The sequence below is a fragment of the Amphiura filiformis genome, chromosome 7 (assembly GCF_039555335.1).
Source record: "Amphiura filiformis chromosome 7, Afil_fr2py, whole genome shotgun sequence".
Lineage (NCBI taxonomy): Eukaryota > Metazoa > Echinodermata > Ophiuroidea > Amphilepidida > Amphiuridae > Amphiura > Amphiura filiformis.
In genome coordinates this window covers 45,694,731-45,710,801 of record NC_092634.1, presented here as the reverse complement: position 1 = coordinate 45,710,801, position 16,071 = coordinate 45,694,731, and the positions used below count along the sequence as shown (strand labels likewise).

At 36.8% G+C, this 16,071-nt stretch overlaps 1 protein-coding gene and 1 long non-coding RNA gene across 2 annotated transcripts in view; one reads left to right on the top strand and one right to left on the bottom strand.

The window, feature by feature from the left end:
- LOC140157239 (cytoplasmic tRNA 2-thiolation protein 1-like) overlaps window positions 1-16,071 on the bottom strand; it is a 173,634-nt gene that overhangs the window by 65,331 nt on the left and 92,232 nt on the right. The window lies entirely within an intron of this gene.
- Window positions 1,667-7,028, top strand: LOC140157235 (uncharacterized). The gene is made up of 3 exons (XR_011859651.1): window positions 1,667-1,957; window positions 2,851-2,930; window positions 6,523-7,028. It is a non-coding gene; the product is annotated as an uncharacterized lncRNA (long non-coding RNA).

Below are 16,071 nucleotides of genomic sequence, written 5' to 3'. Positions count from 1 at the left end.
AACACAAAAATACGGCAATGTTAATTGCATGCATGTTCATTAAAAGACCTATTTTACATTAATAATATATCATGGATGCAAAATCTAAGCTTAGGAAGGGACATAAAAAATAATACTACCGGTGATGGCATTTCATCTCGTATTTTATGGAAGCTTAAAAATTGTGATCATCATAAACAGCCAATCGCCCGGCGACGATCAAGCCGAAAGTTGAGTTAATTAAAATAAATGAGAGTTGCTTATTAATTAGCAAAACAATTTCAAAAATACGAGATGACGATCCGATCACCGGTTAAAAATAAAAATAATCCATTTTGCCATTATAAAAATAGCAAAATGACCACCTTGGTGGGAATTACCACCAAGGGGTTTAGGTTAATTAAAAATTAACTGATCATACCTAAAATTATCGATCCGATGGTCAAACCAAGTTGAATTCTCCGTATGTAATAAAATGCGACTATCTCCTTTGGTCCCAAAGCAAAAAGTGAATTGTTTTAGAATCTTTTCCTGCATGTTCCAAACATTACCGTCCGTTCGCGTATTCTTTCCTGAATCGCGCAAGCAAATTTGGGTCAGCGATTTGTGGCGATAGCTACGCGACGCATGTTTTTGAGTCTCATGACGCCTACAAAAGCAACCACGCAAAAGCAAATCTAAAATAAAGGGTGAAATAAAAAGATAAACTAATCAAAATATGCTGAACGCTGCCGACGGTAATCACGGAATAATGCAGGAAGCTTTTCAATATTTTAGGTCTACTGGGAGTTTCGTTTCAGCTGGCAGTATCCCTCGCCGAGTGTATAACAAAAATGGCGACCTTCATAGCGGGACATCGGAAGAATTTATATAGTTTTAATTTGAGTTCTGAAGGCAAAAAATACTACTAAAATGGAAAAATAAAGGATAGGGGACTTTGAATGAGATATTTAATTAAAAGGTGAGCTGAAATTTGGCAGGGAAAATTAATGTGAAGGTGGAAACAAACCAAATAAAAATACTGAAATAGAAAAGCTTAAAAAAAATACGGGGTCCTTGGATCGCCGTTACAACACCCCCCGCTCAGAAAAACTGTTTCGTCCGCGAAACTCCTCAGCATGGTCCTACAAAACATAAAACATAAATAATTATCATATATGCACATGTTCCTAATAATATGTTTACGACAATATAATGAACTCAGATGAACACCATAGGCCTATTGATATTTGCATTGTTGATACAAAGTGTTGACACGATCAGCTGATCTTTGTTTACATATAAACAGCTGATTACAATAAAAAGAAGAATCGGGCCCCAAAAGAAGTGACGTCATTTAATCGTCATATTTTAAACTTCGTTGATTTTTGCCTGCTTTTGAGAATACAAAAAAAATCTCTAAAATTTCTAGCGCAGAAAATTCTTTCTTTTCCCCATTTTTCTTTTACAATTTGACCAAAACAAACATTTCAAGATATATGTACATAAACTTTCTTAAACTTGCACTAGATAATTTCGTTTGAATATTTTAGGAGCTCATAGGCCTATTTCCTTTAATCACTGCGTTGTCCTTTTTTAAAACATTTCTTGTTTGCAAGAAAAATCTAGCAACACTTCGTAATTCGTCATGTGATTAATGTCAACGCAACGGTGAACATCAACGCTAATCAATTTCACATATTTCCAAAATAATTAGACATTAAATCTATCGTGAATTAATAAACTTTGCATAAATACGGGAACATGGCAGCATGGAAACCAACATCCAAACTACGTTGCATCTATTTTGCAACACATGTGGGACTACAAAAGTAAAAGAAGTGATCGTCTAAATCTAAGACCATGATTCATGAAGATTCGACTGTGCGGTACATCACAATTCACATGCTATGCAACACTGATGCAACGGCATAATTTATCTAACATGCTCAATTTTGAGATTGCACCATGCAGGGCTAGTGCTAATGAAATAGTGAAGGTAAGGATGCAATTTAAAATTAATTCCACGTAAATTTCTGAAACATGTTTAGCACATAAAAAACCATTACTCATTTTTGTACAACAACCTTCCAATACATTTAAACAAGAAATAAAACTACAGCCAGTACACAGAGCCGTTGTTGAATTTTGACTATTTTGCAATTTAGAAAGAATTTGGATAATTTAGAACTTCGAATTAAATGGCTTCTAAACTAAGAAAACATCTCACCAAAACATTTTATTAATGATTGAAGTTCTCATTAATTAGGATTTTAAAATCAAAGCGTAAATAAACCAGAGTCACTTGTCATTTTTAGGAGCATTTTGAAATCAAAGTAAACGAAAAATTCAAAAATGCTCGCATTCAGCAAAGCTGTCTTGATTTCTTGATCCTTTTCATCTACTCTGTCTTTGATGGTGGTCGGTGACTTGTAAGCTGTTTCAGTCCATAGAATTTTGCTTGCTGCTGATTTACCATCAAACGACCTGTCCCTCGCTGCTTGCTTGTCCTTTACTGGCTATTCCGGACCTGGTTGGATGACAGTCGCGTCGCTCCCGAGCCGGTGACTGGTAGTGGTAGTAGTCTGGCGTTTCACTTGGTGACTTGAGTTTGCTGCCAACTCACTTCCAAAAGAGCTGTCTCTCGTCACTTGATGGGTGGCTGGTTCTTCGCTGGATGGCGAGATGTCATTGGCCAACATCGTCATGATGAGTGCTTGGTCATTGCAATCTTGTACTGCCCAAGGCCCAAAGCGATGAATGGCTTTTCACCTGGATGGTTAGAAAAAGAGAGGGCCAGGATTTTTTTTTTTTTTTTTGGGGGGGGGGACTTTCTCACTTCATGAAACATGTGCAGTAAATAGTATCTTCTCTCTTTTTTTCTCTTTTTAGGGTACTTAGCCACTGGGGACGAGTGACTTCCTATACTGCTGCGGGTACACAGCAGGGGCTTTGCACATGTGGGGCTAGAGGTAAGTAGAATATTTACCTCATTCTTACTAAATGCTAGGGCAGGGCTACATGAACTGGGCTCTCTGGATCACCACCTTGCTGAAATCAAGCGCTATGAAATTATTTGGTGTCCAAATTTAAAATATATATTTATTTTTTTTTTGCTACCGTACTGTACATCAACTATTCCATTTCTCATGCAACCAATTGCATGACTGACTATTTAAATTCAGTTGATCTTTCCAGTACTGTAAATATTCATTGATTTGACTGTTCCGTAGCTCATGCAACTCAGTTGTATGAGCGACAATTTGACTGAGTCAAATCTTGCACCATTTAATAAAAATGCTAGGTGCATATTCTGAAACCATGTGGGACACAGGTAAGACACCGTCGCACCAACCAGTCCTGAGATCAAGGGATCTACAACCAATCCGTGTAATGCCTTGTAGCAAGTATACCAACATGAGAACAGAAATAAAAATAGGGTTTAGGGCTACATATTTTTTTTTTTTTTTATTTATTTTTTTTTTTTTTTTGGACAGGGGCATGAAAGGCACTTTGCAGATAATTCGTAATACTAAACAATTCACATAGCTCTTATCAAAAAAAATAAAAACAATAATTTTGACTCAAAAGTTCCTCCCTAGGTCCACAGTCCAAACATGGAAATAATCCACTAATAAAATGATCTCTCATGCACAATATTTATCAATTGAATTTCCTTTGTCATTCACAGGCAATGAACCTAAAACATCCATCCATACTGTGGATTATTTAAAAAAATGTATATCCATGCCCTGGATAATACGGCCTAATAATCCAGACTCTGGATTTATTCCTAAAAAAAATGTATATCCATTCCCTGGATAATACGGCCTAATAATAATCCATACTTCGCTTTCTGGATAATACCTAAAAAAATATGTGTCCATACTTCCACATTCTGACGGCCTAAGATATCCATACTTCGCTTTCTGGATATATACCTTAAAAAAAATGTGTCCATACTATCACATTCTGACGGCCTAAGATATCCATACTTCGCTTTCTGGATATATACCTAAAAAAAATATGTGTCCATACTATCACATTCTGGACGGCCTAAGATATCCATACTTCGCTTTCTGGATATATACCTAAAAAAATATGTGACAACTTCATGAGTACTCTGCTATGACCTTCAGATTTTTGTCTCTGAACACAATTCTCGCATTATAACGTACCCAATTAATCATATCTTTAAAAACATAAGTGCTCTGCTATGCATTCCAAATTTTTGTTTCTGAATACAGTCCTCGCATTATAGCGCACCCGATTAATACCCTTTTTAAAAACATTTAATAGTGCTCTGCTATGTCCTCCGGATTTTTATTTCTGGAAACAATCCTCGCATTATAACGCCTCCAATTAACATATTTTTAAAACCATAAGTGCTCTGCTATGTCCTCCAGATTTTTGTTTCTGGATACAATTCTCGCATTATATAGCGCACCCGATTAATCACCTTTTTTAAAAACATATAACAGTGCTCTGCTATGCCCTTCAGAATTTTGTCTCTGAATGCAATTCTCGCATTATAGCGCACCCGATTATCACATTTTGAAAACATTTAATAGTGCTCTGCTATGCCTTCCAAATGTTTATTTCTGAAAACAATCCTCGCATTATAACGCACACAATTAACAACATTTTTGCAACAACCTAGCCATTAATAGTATTACCTGACTTCCTGGTGATTTTTCTTTCTGGCCTAAATTTAAAATGGCCTTCAATTACGGGCATTGTGGAGCGGTCACAGTGGCCATCTGTGAAACTCCTCAGGTAACAATATTAGTGGTTTTATATCCCAGCGGCCAGCGCTGGTAGACAGCTTGTGCAACACATTGTCAAAAAAAATAAAATAATAAGTCATCCCATATACATCCATATATTTTGGGTACCTCATTCCATGGATCGTATCCTTATTTCAAATACTGAATGGCCTAAAATGGATTTCCATCTGCAGTCTTAAATTTAACTGCCTAAATTATTCCTCTATTAGGGGACCACACATACATGTACTACACATGTTTAACCAAATTTTTCAAAAATCTTTTCTTGAATATATTTTTAACCTATGAGCTATGTGAACCATTTGTATTACTTTTTACTGCAACTATACACATTGTGCGATTCAGGACCAAAAAAAAAAAAAAAAAATACTTAGTTTTGACATCCATGAGTATATGGGGCTTGTGCACTTTGGATTTCTGAGAAGGAGTTTACAAAAATGAATAAAATTTAAAGGGCAAGTGAACTTCTTTCCTACCATATTTTCTATCTTTCTAATTCTAAATCAACAGAGTTGATTTTCATATATGGCTATTTGTGTTCCATGGTTTCTTTACTCTAGCCCAAATTTAAACTGTTCTAATTCAACTGATAATACCGACGCTGATAATGATTAAGCTTTGGGCCATTATTGAAGGCTTGGTTTCGGGAATTTCCCATATTCATTTTCTCTCTAACTTGTTCGGCAAATCTAGGACAATTAATTTTCTTGTGCCCTGGTTGATCACACCAGAAGCAAATTATCTTGTCTCGTTGGTCTTGGTCATTTCTCATTCTTTTCTTATTGACCATTTGATTTTTTATACTTTTCACTCCTGATTGGATATCTGTCAGAGTCTTTTGCAATTTGTTGGTCTCTAATATTGATGTTTTCCCTAGAGATTTGGAGTTAATGGCTCGGACTCCTGTGCTTTGGTAGTGGAATGAATTTTGAGGGAATTTCCGGGCTTCCACTTTAATTGCAATTCGCACTGCTTCATCAAGGGAGGATGGTTCCTTAAAACACACCCATTCCGCACATTGGCACAAACAATAGCATCAACGAAGTAGTCTTGAGCTATGCGTTCTTGCATCTTATAATGTAGCAGCAGGATGGCTAGCGTTTCACCAATCGCCTAACTTCGTGGGCCAATTGTGGGTACGTTTCCCCAGGTTGCTGAGCCCGATTGCGCAACAAAACTCGGAATAAATCTTCGTGTCCCTGGTCACCAAATCGTGCTGTCAGGACTTTTACCAAGTCATCAAAACTTTGAAGCGTTTGTTCATTAACATAACCAAGGACTTCTAGGGCTACCCCCTTAAGACTATGACCAAGCCAAAGCAATTTCTCATTAGAATTCCAATCATTGAGTTTGCAAGCCATTTCAAATTGAATCAGAAAATCGGACCAGGTGGTGGTCCCATCATAGGTGGGTGGTTTTACTGAGAACTTATGCTGTGCAATTGAATCCTTGATTTCATGCATGTCATGAATTATGGATGACATGCTTTCTCGGACTGTGGCAATTTCTCTAACCACTTGATGCATTTCAACTTGTTCTTTATTTTCACCGGCATTTTCCATATTTGCATCAACAAAAAGGGTGTTATCATTTTCTGGGTGATTTTCAACAAGTGGAAGTTCTTGGGGTCTGGGTCTAGGTCTGACTGAACCACTTGACGATCCGAAGGAAGTCTCAATTACACAGTCATTAGCCCCAATTACCTGAGTGTCACTGATATTTTGACTCTCTGTTAATTCGCTTTCTAATTCGTCTCTTTTATTCTCATTTTCTACAGGTGCATGATCTTTTCGGCTGCCGATGAGTCTTCCGGAACTCAGGGAACGTGCTCCCTCTTCGCTATTCATCACTTGACGGGGTTATTTTCCTAAAAAAAAGAGAAAAAGTATCCCACTTCTGACACCATTGCAAGGATGACGCGAGCCTCACGAGGGCGCTGCACATATCATAATGTGAAGATGGAGAATAAAAACTGTGAAGGACTATTTAATATCTAAACTGAAGAGCAAATAAAAGGACATATTTCTAATGATCAAATAATATGATAAGGACGTCATGAAAGAAAGGCCTATAAATAGGGAACAGGGAAGATCATCCATGCGTGATGATGATTGGATGTTGAAGTCGCAATATCTCAAATCATCTCATATAAAATCAACCATTTACGTATGAAACGGTAAATGAAATGATCGGAAAACTTCGACCTCAAAATCATCATCATTCATTTCGTATATTAATAAACAATAATTCAGACTGAGACTTTGAAATGGTAAAATAAAATGACAACTGAAATACAAATTGAAGTTTGATTGTCGTAGATTTGTTATATTATAATGCGTATATATTAAAAAATGGTAATACAAATATTTATCAGAGTGTGACATAAAATATAAATGGAGAAGTTGAGCCTATAAATATTTAATCAGGATTTCAACCCAGGCCCCTTTTTAAGGGAATTTTCTTGTTTAAGAAAGTCTTGAATTGTGACTGAGAAGAGTGGCAATAAAATACAAGAATTACTCCTTTACATAAATCCCAAGGGTTTAAAATATACAAAGAAATTTCTGTACTCACAGAAATTTGGAACTAAATTTTACAGCAAATTAAAAGTGATTTCTTGCCGAAAATCCAGGCCTACTTTTTAATGCCGATAATCAGAAATCTATTTACCAATTGGGAATGAATCTAAATTTATCCAAAGTTGGAATCCAAAATATAAAAGTCCAAAGCGAATCCATAGTCCTACAAAATGGGAATGAATCCAAAGTGCACATTTTAGAATATAATTTTAAGACTAAGAATTTTTGGGAATCATCACCTTAAAGTGATTAAATATAGGTGCTTTCACCTTAAGCATGCATGCAATACAAACTTGGCCGAAGGTCATCTGACGGAGTTTCTAACACAAAAATACGGCAATGTTAATTGTATGCATGTTCATTAAAAGACCTATTTTAAATTAATAATATATCATGGATGCAAAATCTAAGCTTAGGAAGGGACATAAAAAATAATACTACCGGTGATGGCATTTCATCTCGTATTTTATGGAAGCTTAAAAATTGTGATCATCATAAACAGCCAATCGCCGGCGACGATCAAGCCGAAAGTTGAGTTAATTAAAATAAATGAGAGTTGCTTATTAATTAGCAAAACAATTTCAAAAATACGAGATGACGATCCGATCACGGTTAAAAATAAAAATAATCCATTTTGCCATTATAAAAATAGCAAAATGACCACCTTGGTGGGAATTACCACCAAGGGTTTAGGTTAATTAAAATTAACTGATCATACCTAAAATTATCGATCCGATGGTCAAACCAAGTTGAATTCTCCGTATGTAATAAAACGCGACTATCTCCTTTGGTCACAAAGCAAAAAGAGAATTGCATTATAAACTTTTCCTGCATGTTCCAAACATTACCGTCCGTCAGCGTATTCTTTCCTGAATCGCGCAAGCAAATTTGGTCGCAGCGATTTGTGGCGATAGCTACTGGCGTACGCATGTTTTTGAGTCCCCACGACGCGCCTACAAAGCAACCACGCAAAAGCAAATCTAAAATAAAGGGTGAAATAAAAGATAAACTAATCAAAATATGCTGAACGCTGCCGACGGTAATCACGGAATAATGCAGGAAGCTTTTCAATATTTTAGGTCTACTGGGAGTTTCGTTTCAGCTGGCAGTATCCTCGCGGTGTGCATAACAAAAATGGCGACCTTCATAGCGGGACATCGGAAGAATTTATATAGTTTTAATTTGAGTTCTGAAGGCAAAAAATACTACTAAAATGGAAAAATAAAGGATAGGGGACTTTGAATGAGATATTTAATTAAAAGGTGAGCTGAAATTTGGCAGGGAAAATTAATCGCGAAGGTGGAAACAAACCAAATAAAAATACGAAATAGAAAAGCTTAAAAAAAATACGGGGGTCCTTGGATCGCCGTTACAGTATAATGATGGGTCCAAATTTCTTGAAAAATTAGTATATTGATGGGTCCATTTGAAATTCTCAGTTACCCAAACCAAACTTGAGTAACCAGCTCCCCTGGCCCAACCTCCAGTTGGCGGACAGCAGGTGGATATGTTTTGAAGCCACCCCTCCGTCAAATTTAATGGATATTTTTAGCAATAACATTCTGTCGATATGGCGCTGTATGGCGTAAACACAGAAGTGGGTTCTCATTGGCTAATTGAGTCACATCATCATCACATTGGCACCTCATTTGCTTCTTTTACGTGATAATCAGGAAGAGTATGGACACCGCTGAAGAAATTTGCTAAATACTATATTGAATTCATACATAAGGCAGCTATTTACTTTCCCTACATTCTCTTCATATTAAAGAAACCCTCCCATTCCTATATGTAAACTAAACCTTGAATATGGGCATAGTTTGTGTGCTCTTCACAAACCTGCTATTTTTGTCTTTTGTATTGCCCTCTGCAAGATGTTTTCAGACCATCATTAAGACAAGTTTGTTTCCTTTGGGCTATCACAACTTGCTTACATACTTGTGAGGTATTTTAACACCTACTGTAAAAACTTTCCCATACACTAAAATCACTGGTATAAATATGTTGTAAGAAACAATTTTGTACCCATGGATCCCCACTCCAAAGTGGGCCAAAATAGAACTAGCCCCGTTCCACAAACCGCGACGCCTCTCGAAATGTATAGGTATAAGAGTACAGCACACAGCACACAGCCTGTGCTAGGCCAAAACAATCTCACATTCATCAATTTCAGTTTGTGAACCTAGGTTAAAGGAATATTTTTTTAGGAATTGCTTGAAAGTGGAGGATAAGTCATTAGGTGTTTGTTTATATTGCAAAAATGGGCAAAAAGGGAGAAAACAACAGTGTTGATACTATACTGAGCCAGTAAAGTATCCTTACACTTGGAAAAATAATCATAATTTCAAACCTGAACAATAATGGGGTAAATTTGTTTTTTTAATAGATGCACTATCTAATCCTGCACATTATGACACCACATTGAATCCAATGTGACCTCAAGAAGTAAAGTTACAAGCAATTGAATAGATGAAGGTTCAGTTTTAAAAGTGACATACTGGCCTATACAAGGCGCAAAAAGATTTCCAACAAGCGCAACAAAGAGACAACACAGTTTCTTCAATGAAGCGTTATTTAAAGCAGTTTTTATTTAAGTTTTTACTTCTCTGTACTTTTCATAACTTTCATTTTATTTGTTAGTTCTTTTGTTTCAGGTTTCTTTTGTTTTAAATTAAAGTCAAATGCATAAATTAGCCATTCACCCCTCTCAAACCAGTTGTCTAGTCTGTGAAGTTTTGAATAGGCCAGTTTCTCACTTTTAAAACTGGACCTTCGTCTAATCAAATGCTTGTAACTTTGCTTCTTGAAGTCACATTGGATTCAATGTGGTGTCATAATGTGCAGGATTAGGTAGTGCATCTATTAAAAAACCAATTTACCCCAATATTGTTCAGTTTGGAAATTGTGATTATTTTTCCAAGTGTAAGGATACTTTATTGGTGCAGTATACATAAAGCTCCTTTTAATTGTGTATAGCTGTAAGTGTCTGTACGTACAGACAGATTCCTCCAACATTGACTAAAATTTGACCTTTAACCCTTAATAGCACACACAACTTGGATGTAGTATAATTTGAACATGAACGGGACAAAAATTCAATGTTGCACCAGCATTGCACCCTGCCAACAAGAGGCTGGCTATGGATCTGCAAATGGGGGAAAGTACAGGAAGCTTAAATATAGGTAGGGGGAAATGGTGCCCTGGCTGGCACTGCCACTGGTAATTCAAAAGGAACCCAGATGTGTGGCAACCCTCAAAGTAATATTACTCTGAAAGAAAGTTTCCACATCATCATCAAGAACTTGTCAAGTCATAAGTAAATTTGTTCCCAGTCAACAAAACCTCTTCAGTATCCAATTAAACCATACCGCATCTACTGCCTTCTTGAGAGTCGAAAACATGTCAACCATCACGTTGTGTCCTCCTAACCGAAATTAGCCAAACACTCAACCCCAATTTAGGTGTTTGCAAGCTTGTTTTAATTTCACTAACTTCTAATAAAATCCAACTAATTTCTATCACTAAACCTCAATTATAGGAGATGTTGATCAACAAAGAGGTACATTACACCTACTGGGGTGTGTTTGCACTGTGTATGTTATCGTGTGTGGGGTTGTGTTTTTTACTCAAATTTGGGTAATCATGAAGGCATGTTTCGGAATACATTTACAAGTATGAGACATTGTTGTGTCAATAGTGGTTTTCATTGAAGGTGGGCTTCTTGAAGTTTGACCCACTTTCACTGACATTTTTGTCAAGATGCTGTAGTACATTCATAACAAATACTTTGTATATATACTTTGTCTCACCAGGAGTTGAGAGCCCGGTTGCGAGTGATGTCAGTGCTTTTAGCTGTTGTTGTTCAGCATGGGCATCAATCCGGGGGTGGTGTTCCCTTTTTGGCAAAATGACCCATTTTTTGCTCTTTTCAGCCACTTTTTTGACAATATATTCAAGATGGATTGATGCTAATGCTGTGTAGACATGACAACAAACTGCCCTTGTATGTATGTGTATATGGTCAGCAGTGCGCATTTGATTAGTGCGATTTGATACTGTGACCAGCAAAATGTGCACCTACCTGTACGTATGTCACTCTGGATGAGACAAAGTATAGTAAGAATCTTTCTGCTGGAACAAAAAGTGTTTTCCTGAAAAGTTTTCCGCTTTCCACATTTACAGGCACATTAGCATGTGATGAAGTTTGAATATGATGACAGGGACCAATTTTAAAATGATTTGGAATTTTTACAAACATTTATTTGCTTACTTATTTAAATTATCCACTGACTTACAAAAGTTCCACAAACAAATGCAATTTTCAACATCTTTGTACCGTAGTTCCTTAAGGGGGTACTACACCCCTCGATAAATTTGTGTCTATTTTTGCATTTTTCTCAAAAACTAATAACACAGTGGTAACAAAACCTCATTTCCGATCATATATACTGAACCGCTTGTCTTGAGTCACTGAAATTTCAGTGTAGTAATTGGATTCCTTGCCCCAATAATCTACATAACTTTTGTTACCAGTGTGTTATTATTTTTTTGAGAAAAATGCAAATATAGTCACAAATTTACCACAGGGGTGTAGTACCCCCTTAATATAAGTATTCAGCTGTGACAAAAACATAAAAAGTTTTCATTTCTTCAGTTTCCGTTTCATTCGCCCCAATTACATCCCACATATAGACCATTCAACCTCATAAAAACACCAGATATTTACCAATTCAACAAATGCAACATATGTTGTATACATCATATTCCATCCACCAAACCATTCTATTTACCCCCATATTTACCCCTAGTATTACCACACACCTATGTTGTTGACTTTCACTTGGTACTACACACTACCCGACCACATCAGAGGCGGTGTATTGCTACTACTGGTATGTAACAAGTAAATACTACTAAGAGGGGGTAAAGTGGTTTAACTTAAGATTAGGGCGAGGGGGTAAATTTACTTATCCCCCTCGCAAACAGTAACATTTGGTGTGTTATTGCAATATGTTATAAAAGCACTTGAATGACAAAAGTAGGTATTTGTAAGGCCTTTTTGATTTGTGCCCCAGGTACTTATTGTTAATTATTTTCCATTTGATATTAGTATGGATTTTTGTTGTAAGGTGGAGGCATTTTCCAATAGCCTGTGATGTACAGGGTATACATGTATGGCCAACGGGTTTGTTAACTTATAGCTCTAGGGTGTAGCCCATTAGCGAATTTTCCAGGTGGTGGCGCATTGCATTCTCTAAATTCAGTAAATTTTCATCGTCAACCGTGTAATTGAATGGGATTATTTTGAAATTTTAAAAGCGCTTGAAATATCACAAACAAATAGGCCTATGTTGATCAATAATATAAATACAAGCTAAAACCGTTGGGGTTCGATAATGAACCCCACAAAACTAACCGACTATATTGGAAAATGCCATACGGCCAGGCGGTTTCACAAGTTGCCGGCTCGATCATGTCATCCGCCGCCTGGAATTTTCTGCAACTGTGGTTCCATCTTGGATTCAGATGAATTGTTGAGCACTATTGAAAATGAATCTACAAATGATTGTTCAAATTTAGCCCTTACTTCTTCACCCTATGTCTTTCCTCTACCACAACCTACTAAGAAATATTTTTCAATTTTTGTGATCTCATTGTGATACTTCCAAGGCAAACAGATGGATCGATGTTTCAAATAGGATAAAATATGTCTCTGAGTCTGAGAGAGAAAGAAGAGGGTGTGCGGGAGGGAGAGAGGGGTGTGTACGAAAGAGAGAGAGAGAGAGAAGGTTCTTAGGATAGTATAGGTTTGTTACTAATTACAAGAAAGGGTCTTTTGAGCATGTAAGTAATAACAAAAATATGACCTAAAGACTTCAAATGTTGCAAAGTTGATCAATCAACTACCCCCACCCCTCCTGTTGCTTCCCTGTCACTGAATATCTGACTATTTTGGGCAAAAAATGCACAAGTTTATGTAATATTTCAGATTTTTACCCTCCCACTTGGCACAGCTGCTCATAACCATGCAATCATGTTCCCCACAGTGAATTAAAAAAAAGTTCAGCCACTCAGCTCCTATCATTAGATGCCACCTTAACTGCTAACACTTCTCAATTCTCTCAGGAAAAGTATCCCAAAAAGACACACACATCAAAGTCATCAAGTCTTCTTCCTACCTGATACCAGCATCGTATCAGAAAGTAATCCTATCCCAGGTAATTACCATATCACGTTTGCCTAATATGAATCGTGTTTGACACTCCTACATCCAACGGTGTGATATCAGTAGCTTTCGCGCTCTTGAACACCGAGCCAAACGGGATTGTGTAGGTCTTGGGTAAACACAGTAAGGTGAAACTGTGAACACCCAAGGGCGATGTTGCAATATTCAACATCTTGACTGCTCTTCATGTAAGATGAGGTAACATAATGATTGCTACAGGTACATGTCTAAAATTCATCAGCAAGAAAGCAAGTTTTTTCTACCATGAATGTCATCAGGATACAACTTGGGCTGCTGAAATTGCCGCAAAAAGTGGAAATTTACGTATCTTTCGGGTTTTGCCTCAAAAGTGGAGGGGGGGCAAACCCCGTATCGCCGCCACTGCCTGAGGTTAGATACACATTCAGCTTTGATATGTTGATATGATAACGCCATATCATACCTAACACCACCTAAGACCTACAAAATGTGTGCAATAAGCACAAAAAAAACACAAAGTAGACCACAAAACAGTAACTTGTTTTAAACAGGTTAACTGTGATCCCTCAGTGTACTGAAAGATCTTGTGAATGGACCCTGGCCTGGGGACAAATAAACCCACTTATTCTGCCCATGTCAGTGGTCTCTATAAAGAGGTTTTCTTTACATCAAGAATTGGACAAATGTGTGTATAATGATGACCGTGAAGAAGCCACATTTTGCCATCAAGAGATATTTTATTGATGTGTGGATAAGGATTTCTCTTTACATAATAATAATGAAGTACATAAAAAATGACTCTTTTGATATTGATCAAGAAAACAAGTCCCGTAATTATCTTTTGAAATTTTCTTCTAACAGGTCTGACACCATCTCATACTCTGTATGCAAGAGAGCGATTTATCCTCCAAATGTTGTCTTCAGCAGTCGCATGCACAAAGAGGGAGGGGGCTGGGAGTCATGGTCTCCCCACTTTCATCAGTTAGTCGGGGGAATGCATTCAGTCAGGGGGAAAATGCGCCTACTTGAGAGAAGATTTACATGCCCCCCACGCTTGTCGGGGAAAATGGACCCAGTCTGTGGAAATAAATGCATCTAGTCGAGGAAAATCTATGGAACTAAGGAAAAAATAGTTAATAATGAAGAATTCAAACTTACGAAAAGAAATCTGGGGTCAATGATGCCCAATTTTAGTTGAGCCTGTTTGAACATTTTTGAGTAGTCTGGGGAATCAAGCCCCGTGGCAATCACTCTCAAAAACCTGCACACTCCACTGGTCTTCAATGATTGCTGTAATAATGATGAAATAGGAAGTGAAGATCAAATTCTCTCTTTTTTGGGATAAATTTGATCCCTTTTAAATCTTTAAGAATGAATTCTTCCTATTTAATTCCACTGGAGTTACTTAGAAGCAATTCACTGTTATAGAATATATAGATATACCTGCTGGCTTGCAATTTAAATACTTGAACAAATTTGGAAACAAGACGGGTAACAGACCAGCAAGTTTCTCCCAGGCTCAAAATCTCTGGACAAAATTAGCACTGTGCACTGTCAATTAGTCCTGTTTCAGACCAATTTGACCTAATTTGAGGCAATTTTCACACATTTTGTTACAATTGGTATGCATTTGTCCTGGAAAAATCATTGTGTGAGTAGTTCAGTGGGATGATCTTGAAATTTGTCTCCCTTGTGGAAATTTCACCCAGAACATCGCTACCAACAGCACAGGGTAAGTAAGAACAAGAAAATATAATGGCTTTCACTTGGAAATGACATTCAAACAAACCAATGTGTGAGATTCACTCATAGCAAACATTAACAACTCTTATTAACGAATCCAATGTAGCATAACGCCGTGTCGAATAACTCCTTACGCCTTAGGAAAAAAATGACACAGTAACAAGTTGCGCCCCTAAAATTGATGATTGTTAGTAACACGGCAATGGCAGTATTTGTTAGCTTAAAATCAAGTTTTAAATTGAACATTGATGGCTTGACACACTTATGTGGGCATTGTTTGAGGAGGGGATCTGGAGGAGTTTGCAAGTTTGAGAGAATTATTACCCCTTATAAGGAGACAGGTTAACCCTATGCACACTGTTGCCTGCCAAAACATTTGGAAGATGTAATTTTCCACTTAAAAATTGACAATAATTTTCAAAATATTTATATCATTAACCAAAATATTTTATATTGTTTCTCTTGATCCTTGAAACATCTTAAATTTCTTCATCATTAAAAACCATTTGGTATGGAAAATTGACACACAGACACACAAAACCACAAATCAAAATGTCATAATGAGCCAAATTAGTTCACAACTTCCATGTTTAATCAGCTAGACTACGACCAAAACATTGATTTTTTTGGTTAAACAAGTCAATTTCTAAATCTCTTAAACCAGTTACACTAAATTCCTACTCATTCAAATCTGATTACATGTTTTAAGAATATTGCTATATAAAACACAATAATTCTAGTTTTATTTCAACGATTTTGTTAAACTTTTCCTGTATCGATTGTCTGCACTATACTGTAA